Genomic DNA, 8676 nt, shown 5'->3' on the forward strand with positions numbered 1-8676 from the left:
CTGGATCTACACAAAGAAATGAAAGGCACCAGAAATGGTAACTAACTACATGGGTAAATACATATATTTTTTCTTATTATTTAAGTCCCTTTAAAAATAATTGACAGCTTGGGGCGCCTGGGTGGCTCAGTCGTTAAGCATCTGCCTTCGGCTCAGGTCATGATCCCAGGGTCCTGGGATCGAGCCCCACATCAGGCTCCCTGCTCAGCGGAAGGCCTGCTTCTCCCTCTCCCACTCCCCCTGCTTGTGTTCCTGCTCTCGCTATCTCTCTCTGTCAAATAAATAAATAAAATCTTTAAAAAAAATAAAAATAAAAAATAAAAATAATTGACAGCTTAACAAAAGTAATAATATTTCATTGTAGAGTTTTTAACAAATGTATAAAATGGATGATAAATTCTAGGAGGGGAGAAATGTAAGTAAAGTGTTATATGTTCCTAATACTATAAGTGAAGTGATACATCACTTGAAGGTAGATTGTAATAAGTTAAAGATGTATAATATAAACCCTAAAGTTAACTACCAGATATTAGAGAAGAAGAAGATTTATGAAGTTGAAGATACTTGTTTGTGGCCTAATAGTGATCTGTTCTGGAAAATGTTCCATGTGCACTTGAGAAGAATGTGTATTCTGCTGTTTTGGGAAGGAATGTTCTGACTATATCTGTTAGATCCATCTGGTCCAATGTGTCACTCAAGGCCACTATTCCTTTATTTATTTTCTGTTTGGATGATCTATCCATTGGTGTAAGTGGGGTGTTAAAGTCCTCTATTATTACTGTTTTACTATTGATTTCTTCCTTTGTTTGTTAATAGCTGCTCTATATGTATTTGGGTGTTCCCATGTTGGAAGCATAAACATTTACAATTGTTATATCTTCTTGTTGAATTTTCCCCTTTATGGTTATGGAGTGTCCTTTGTCTCTTGTTACAGTCTGTTTTAAAGTCTATTTTGTCCAATAGTAAGTATTGCTACCCTGGCTTTCTTTTCATTCCATTTGCATGATAAATGTTTTCCCATCCCTTCACTTTCAACCTGTATGCGTCTTTAGGTCTGAAATGAGTCTCTTGTAGATAGCACATAGATGGGTCTTGCTTTTTATCCATTCTGCCACCCTTTTGATTGGAGTATTTAGTCCATTCGCATTCAAAGTAATTATTTATAGGAGCATACCTATTGCCATTTTGTTACTTGTTTTATGATTGTTTTGTAGTTTTTCTCTGTTCCTTCTCTTGCTTTCTTCTCTCATGGCTTGCTGGCTTTCTTTAGTGATATACTTGGATTCCTTTCTCTTTATTCTTTGCATATCTGACTAGTTTTTTAAATATTTGAAAATATCTAAATAAATTATACTTTTATTCGTTTATTTTTATTTTTAAAATATGGAATGCTTCACGAATTTGCATGTCATCCTTGAGCAGGGGTCATGCTAATCTCTATATCGTTCTAATTTTAGTAGATGTGCTGCCAAAGTAAGCACTATTTTTTATTTTTTTAAGTTTTAATTTAAATTCCAGATAAGACTGGAATTTAGTTAACTGGAATTTAAATTAATCCCCTTCACCTATTTAACCCATTCCCCACCCCCACCTTTCTCTGGTAATCATAAGTCTATGACTGGTTTTTGATTTGTGGTTGCCATTAGGTTTGTATATAACATCTTATGCACATAGCAATCCATATTAAGTTGATGGTTGCTCACATTTGAACCCATTCTTCACTCCTCTCCCCTCCATGTTTTGGATATTTGGTGTCATACTTAACATCCTTTTGGGAATCCCTTGACTGATTTTTATAAAATACTTAATTTTACTTCTTTTCTGCTTTTTACTTTTCTTACTCCTACTTAATGATCTTTCCTTTTCACTCAGGATCCCCTTTAACATTTCCTGTAGGGATGGTTTAGTGGTCATGAATTCCTTTAACTTTTGTTTGTCTGGGTAACCTTTTATCTCCTTCTATTCTGAATGATATCCTTGCTAGATAGAGTATTCTTGGTTGCAGGTTTGTTGGTTTTTTTTTTTCTTTCAGGATTTTGAATATATCATGCCACTTTCATCTGGTCTGCAAAGTTTGTGCTGAAACATCAGCTGATAGCCTTTTGGGGTTTCCCTCGTATGTAACTGATTTCTCTTGCTGCTTTTAAAATTCTCTATCACTGTTTTTGCCATTTAAATTACTATGTGTCTTGGTCTGGACCTCCTTGGGTTGACCTCTGTGCCTCCTGGATCTGGATTTCTGTTTCCTTCCCCAGATTCGGGAAGTTGTCAGCTATTATTTCTTCAAATAATTTTTCTGCCCTTTCCCTCTCTTCTCCTGGGATCCGTGCAATGCAAATTTTATGCTTGATGGTGTCACTGAGTTTCCTTAACCCTCATTTATTATTATTTTTTATCTCCCGTTCAAGTTGATTGCTTTCCATTACTCTGTCCTCTAGGTCACTGATTTTTTTTCTTCTGCTTCCTCTAGTCTACTGTATTTTTAATTTCAGGTATAGAGTTTTTTTATCTCTGATTGGTTTTTTATGTTTTCTATCTCTTTGTTAAGAGTCTCACTGAGGTCCTCCACTCTTTTCTCAAGTCCAGTGAGTATCTTTATGACCGATAATTTAAATTCTCCATCAAGCATATTACTTATCTCTGTTTCATTTAGGTCTCTTGCTGTGATATTTTTAGATCTCTTGTGCTTTTGTCCTGTTCTTTCATTTGGGACATATTCTTCCTCCTCCTCATTTTGTCTAACTCTTTGTGTCTGTTTCTATGTGTTAGGAAAATCAGCTATTTCTCCTGCTCTTGAAAATAGTGGTGTTATGAAGATGAGGTCCTGTAGTGCCCTGCAGTACAATGTTCCCTGTTCTCCAAAACCTGTCACTTCAGAAGTGTTCCCTATGTGTGTTGGGTGCACCCTGCTGTTGTGGCTGAGCTGCAACTGCCTTCAGTCCAGTCATCTGCAATGGCTCTCTTTGCCTGTTGTGGGCATGCTTGGTCCCTGTGTTGTTAAGGGGCCAGTCTGGGACTGACCTGGGCTTGAGTTGGGTCAGACCAGGCATTTGCCAGAGGTGCAGCAGTACAGAACTGCAGGGTGCTTTCCCTGTGTTGTCCCCTGAAAAGCTTTCATTAGTGAATGGGGCCGACAGTCAGACCAAATGCCTGCTCCCAGCTCACAGATGGCAATGCAGTCAGACTGGTATGTGTGGTTATCTTCCCCTCTCCCCAGGGAAGAATCCCTTTGGAGTGGAGTTGGCCCCTGTCAGGGCTGCTTGTACACTGCCAGGCTTGTGGCATCACTTTAGATGGGGTCTAGCCAACGCATATTGGAGGGTGCAGGTCAGCAGGAGAATGTGGAGGCAGGGTACCCAGTGTTAGCAAGGTCCACACAGGTCCACTGTCTCAGGTGGACTCACAGAAGCATGTGTGGTAGGGCCCCTGGGTGGCTCAGTCATTAAGCATCTGCCTTTGGCTCAGGTCATGATCCCAGGGTCCTGGGATTGAGCCCCACGTTGGGCTCCCTGCTCAGCAGGGAGCCTGATTCTCTCTCTCCTACTTCCCCTGCTTGTGTTCCCTTTCTTGCTGTGTCTCTGTCAAATAAATAAAATATTAAAAAAAAAAAAAAGCAGCAGCAGCATGTGGGGCTGGGGTTGCAGTGTTAGCAAGGTTTAGGTGGGTCTGCTGTGGGAGGGGACGTGGAGCCAGGCCTAGCTGCAGGGTGGTGTGTGTCCACAAGAGAACAAGGGGGTGGGGAGCACTGTTAGCACATTAGGTAGCCATGTTGGTGCAGCACTGGTTCCCACTGGTGTCCCTATGTCTAGGCTAGGGGATGGGGGGAGGGCAATGGCACCTGCCAGCTCATTTGTTCTTGGAGAAGTCCCAACAATCCCTGCCCCTCTAGCTTATACTCTGAGATTAGTAAACAAATCTCCCTCCCGTATACGCCAGGCATTTTTCAAGCTGCTGCTTCTGTGCTGTATCTCTGTGGATGTTTTTTGTGCCATCTCTTTAAGGGTGAGGACTCAGTTTCCTCTCACCAACCCCCCACTGCTCTCCGAGAGCTGAGCCCACCGATTTTTAAAGTTCCAAGTGTTAAGCCCTACTGATTATAAGAATTCATGAAATTATGCCCTTCTGGTTCTCAAAGCCAAATGTTATGTGGATTCATCTTCCCCATGTGGGCTCCCTAGTGTGAGAGTCTGTTTCTCTCCCTTCTCCACACTGGCAGCATCCCTCCGCCCCACCACCCATGGACAGCTGTGGTCCATTTAGCTCCCAAAGCATCCCTGCCCTTCCTACCCTGTTCACTGTCACTTTTTCTCTACATTTAACTGTGGAGAACCTGTTCTGCCAGTCTTCGGGTCATTTTCTGCATTATTTACACTGATGCAGGTGTTACCTAGTTGTATCCCTGGGATGAGGTGAGCTTAAGGTCCTCCTACTCCACCATCTCCCCCAAAGTCCCCCAAATTTGTGTTGTTTTAAGTCACTACATTTGAGGTAATTTTGTTATGCAGCAATACTAAACACAGACCTAAATGTAAAACCTGAAATGACAGAACTTCTGTGAAAAATTCTTTATAAATGAGTTAGGCAAAGGTTTCATATATGCAACACTTCTTACATATAATTTCTTTATATACAACCATAACCTATAAAACAATTTGACAAATTAGACCTATTCAATAAAACTTCTGCTTTCAGAAGACTCTGTTATGACAATGAAAAGACAAGCAAGAGACTGAGAGAAAATATTTGCAAATTACATATCTGATAAAGGACTACTACATGGAACATATAAAGAACTCTCAAAGCACTATAAAAAAATACAACCCATTTTTTAAAATAGGCAAAGGATTTGAATACAGCTCACTGAAGAGGATGTATGGATAGTAAATAAGCAGATTAAAAGATGCCCAATACCTTTGGCAAATTAATAAGGGAAATGCAAATTAAAACCACAAGGTACCTCTACACACCTATCAGGATGGCTAAAATTACAAAGAGTGACCATGCCAACTGTTGGGAAGGATGCAGAGGAAATAGAACCCTTATATACTGCTCATGGGAATGTAAAAAGGTACAAACACTTGGAAACACAGCTTGGTAGTTTTTAAAAAGTTAAACTTACATCTACCATATGACCCAACCATTTCACGTCTAAATATTTACCCAGGGTAAAGAAAATATATCTGCATGCAAAAACTTTTACACAAATGGTCATAGCAGTTTTATTTGTAATATCTCCAAACTGGAAACAACCCAAATGTCCACCAATGGGTGAATGGATAAACAAATTTGTGGTATATCCATACAGTAGAATACTCTTCAGCAATAAAAAAGAATGAACTACTGATTCATGCTACAGTATTGATGAATCTCAAAATTTTTATACTGAGTGGAAGAAGCCAGATAATGTGTGATTCCATATATTAAAAACTTTCGAAAATGCAAAGGACTCTTTCTACCTATAGTGATAGAAAGCAATCACTGGTTGCATGATGTGGGGTGTGGGAAAGGATAGGAGAAAAGGATTACAAAGGGGCACAAGGAATTTGGGGTGGGTGAATTTGTTCACTATCACCATCTTGATATTGGTGATGGTTTCATGGCCTCATTCAAATGTCAAAGCCTGCCAATTTGCACATTTCAAATATGTGCAGGATTTTGTATGATGATTTTATTTTTATAAAGCTGTTAAACATGATGGGGCACCTGGCTGGCTCAGTTGGTGGAGTGTGCGGCTCTTGATCTCAGGGTTGTGAGTTCGAGGCCCATATCGGGTATACAGATTACTTAAAAATAAAGCCTTAAAAAAAAGGAGTGGGGAGGGGCACCTGGGTGGCTCAGTCGGTTAAGCCGCTGCCTTCGGCTCAGGTCATGATCCCAGGGTCCTGGGATCAAGCCCCGCATCTGGCTCCCTGCTCAGCGGGGAGTCTGCTTCTCCAGCTCCCTCTGCCTGCCTCTCTGCCTACTTGTTCTCTCTCTGTAAAATAAATAAATAAAATCTTAAAAAAAAAAAAAAAGGTGTGGGGGGAAAAAAAGCTGTTAAACATGAAAAAAAACCTGAATGATTTACATAAATGTACATGGATATAACAACAACACGTTAAGAATTTGGTTCTTCCAAAATTAAACTATAAATTAAATGCAATCCCTATTAAAATTCACTAAGAGTTTTGAAAAAAATGATAAACTTATTCTAAAATTTAACAGAAGAATAAGGCTTCTCAAATACTCAATTTGATCATGAAAAGCAAAGAAAAACAAATTGTCCTACCAATTAATTATGAAGATATACTATAAAGCTAAAGTTTTAAAACAGTGGATTCTCACATGGGAACAGGCAAATGGACCGCTGTACAGAACAAAGGGCTAACAAACAGATCTAGGTATTATTGGACCTGGTATATAATCTTTTAAAAAATGCTTCCACACTCTGCCAGAAAAAGAAAGCACCATTTAATGAATTGAGTTGGGAAAATTGATTCATTATGTGCAGAAAAACAAAGCACGTTCTTTACACCATTTACAAATAAGAGCCTCTGTTGGATTAAAGAAATAAATGTTAAAGGGAAAGCTTAAAGGTAAGAGTGGAAAATTCCAGAGATTATATTTGTGATACTGAAGTTTACAGAGAATTCTTCCCCAAAAAAGACCCTTTAAAAAAGCCAAACCATAAAGCAAAAGGATGTATGGATTTAAACACATCAAAATTAAGAACTTCTTTTAAGCTATAAAGAGCTGACAAATCAGGAAAAGATATTTGCAATGCCAAAAACTGACAAGGTATTAATACCTAGATCCCACGTTGTCCAATGTAGTAGTCACTAGTCACATCTGGCTAGTTACACTTAAGTTAAAATTAATTAAAATTAAATAAAATTTAAAATCCAGTTCCTTGGTTGCACTAGTCACATTTCAAGTACTCAACGGCCACTCATGGCTAATGCCTACCATATTGGAGGGACAAACAGAACACATTTCCAGGGGCGCCCTGTGGCTCAATCATTAAGCATTTGACTTCGGCTCAGGTTATGATTTCAGGGTCCTGGGATCAAGCCCCACATAAGGCTCCCCACTAAGCAGGGAGTCTGCTTCCTCTCTCCCTCTCCCTCTGCCCTCCCCCTGCACACACACACACTCTCTCTTTCAGGTAAATAAATAAAGTCTTTTTTTTTTTTTTTAAAGAACACATTCCCATCATCTCATAAAGTTCTACTGGACAGTACTGCTCTAAAATATATATGGAAATCTTGCAGAACACAAAAAAAGATAGGGCACCTAATTAGAAAATTGGCAAAGGATATAAATAAGGCAAACCCAAATGGCTAATAAGTATGTGAAGAAAAGCTCAACCTCAGTAATGACAGAATGAAGCATCACTTTATACTCATTTGATGGGCTAAAATTTGAAAGTTGGATAATACCAAATGTTTGCAAACTTGTAGGAAACGGAACTTTCATACTTTGGTGGTGAGAGAAAGACTTGTGCAACTATTCTCAAGAGCAACCTGACACCATCTAATGAAATTAAATGTGTACATATATCTGTGACCCTGAAAGCCCCTTGTGTACACCCTGCTTGGAAAGTTATACATTGCACACAGCAGTTGGAAGTAGAGCACTATACCAAATGTATAGTGGAAATTTAAAATCAGCCAAAGGGCTATAAATTAAACTTGAGAAATCTTTTTTTTCCCTCCAGCTTTCTTGAGGTCAACTGACACTTAATATTGTGTAAGTTTAAGGTGTACAAAGTGTTGATTTGATACATTTACATATCACAAAGTGATTACCACCATAAGTGTTAGCTACCACCTTCATCCATCACATAGTTAGCATTTTTTTTGTGTGAACACATTGAAGATCCACTCTCTTAGCAACATTCAAGTATATCATACAGTATTAATAGCTATAATCACCACACAGTTCATGAGATCCCCAAATTTGTTAATCTTGTAACTGGAAGTTTGTACCTTTTATCCAGTATCTCCCCACTTCCTCCACCCTCCAACCACCACAGGTAACTAACACTCTACTCTGTTTCTCTGAGTTTGACATTTTTAGATTCTACATATATATCATACAGAACTTGTCTTTCTCTGATTTATTTCACTTCGCATAATGTTCTCAAGATTGATCTAAGTTGTCACAAATGGCAGAATTTCCTTCTTTCTCATGGCTGAATAGCATTCCATCGTGTGTATATCTGTATATATTCCTATACCTGTACCTATCTCTTCTTTGTCCATTCACGTGGTGAAGGACACTTAGGTTGTTTCCATATCTTGGCTATTGTGAACAATGCTGCAATGAACACGGGAGTGCAGATATCTCTACAAGATTGTAATTTTAATTCCTTTGGATAAACACCCAGAAGTGGGATTGCTGGATCATATGGTATCATATCAGAGTTGGTCTCTAGAGGAGGGGGACAAATGGGAGTGGCACTCAGAGGTGAGGAAAACACAATTACAGCAAAATGGGGCTCACGTTGACTAATTAAGACAGTATGGGTATATAAGGAGTATTCCTGCCCTAATGGAGACAGAAAGGCAAAGGTTAGGACTGAAAGTATGGTGCTTAGAAAGAGAGTCATTTAAAGGTCAGCCATATGGAAACAACTCTGAAGGGGAACTTCTTTATTTTCCCTTCATTCCCTAATTTACTGTCTCACTCTAGCTC

The 8676-nt window shown here is 39.0% G+C and overlaps 1 non-coding gene across 1 annotated transcript; it reads right to left on the minus strand.

The window, feature by feature from the left end:
• Positions 1-1377: 1377 nt before the first annotated feature.
• On the minus strand, positions 1378-1481 carry LOC123326648. The gene has a single exon (XR_006541223.1). It is a non-coding gene; the product is annotated as a U6 spliceosomal RNA (small nuclear RNA).
• Positions 1482-8676: the final 7195 nt, after the last annotated feature.

The sequence above is a fragment of the Neomonachus schauinslandi genome, chromosome 14 (assembly GCF_002201575.2).
Source record: "Neomonachus schauinslandi chromosome 14, ASM220157v2, whole genome shotgun sequence".
NCBI classification, from domain to species: Eukaryota; Metazoa; Chordata; class Mammalia; order Carnivora; family Phocidae; genus Neomonachus; species Neomonachus schauinslandi.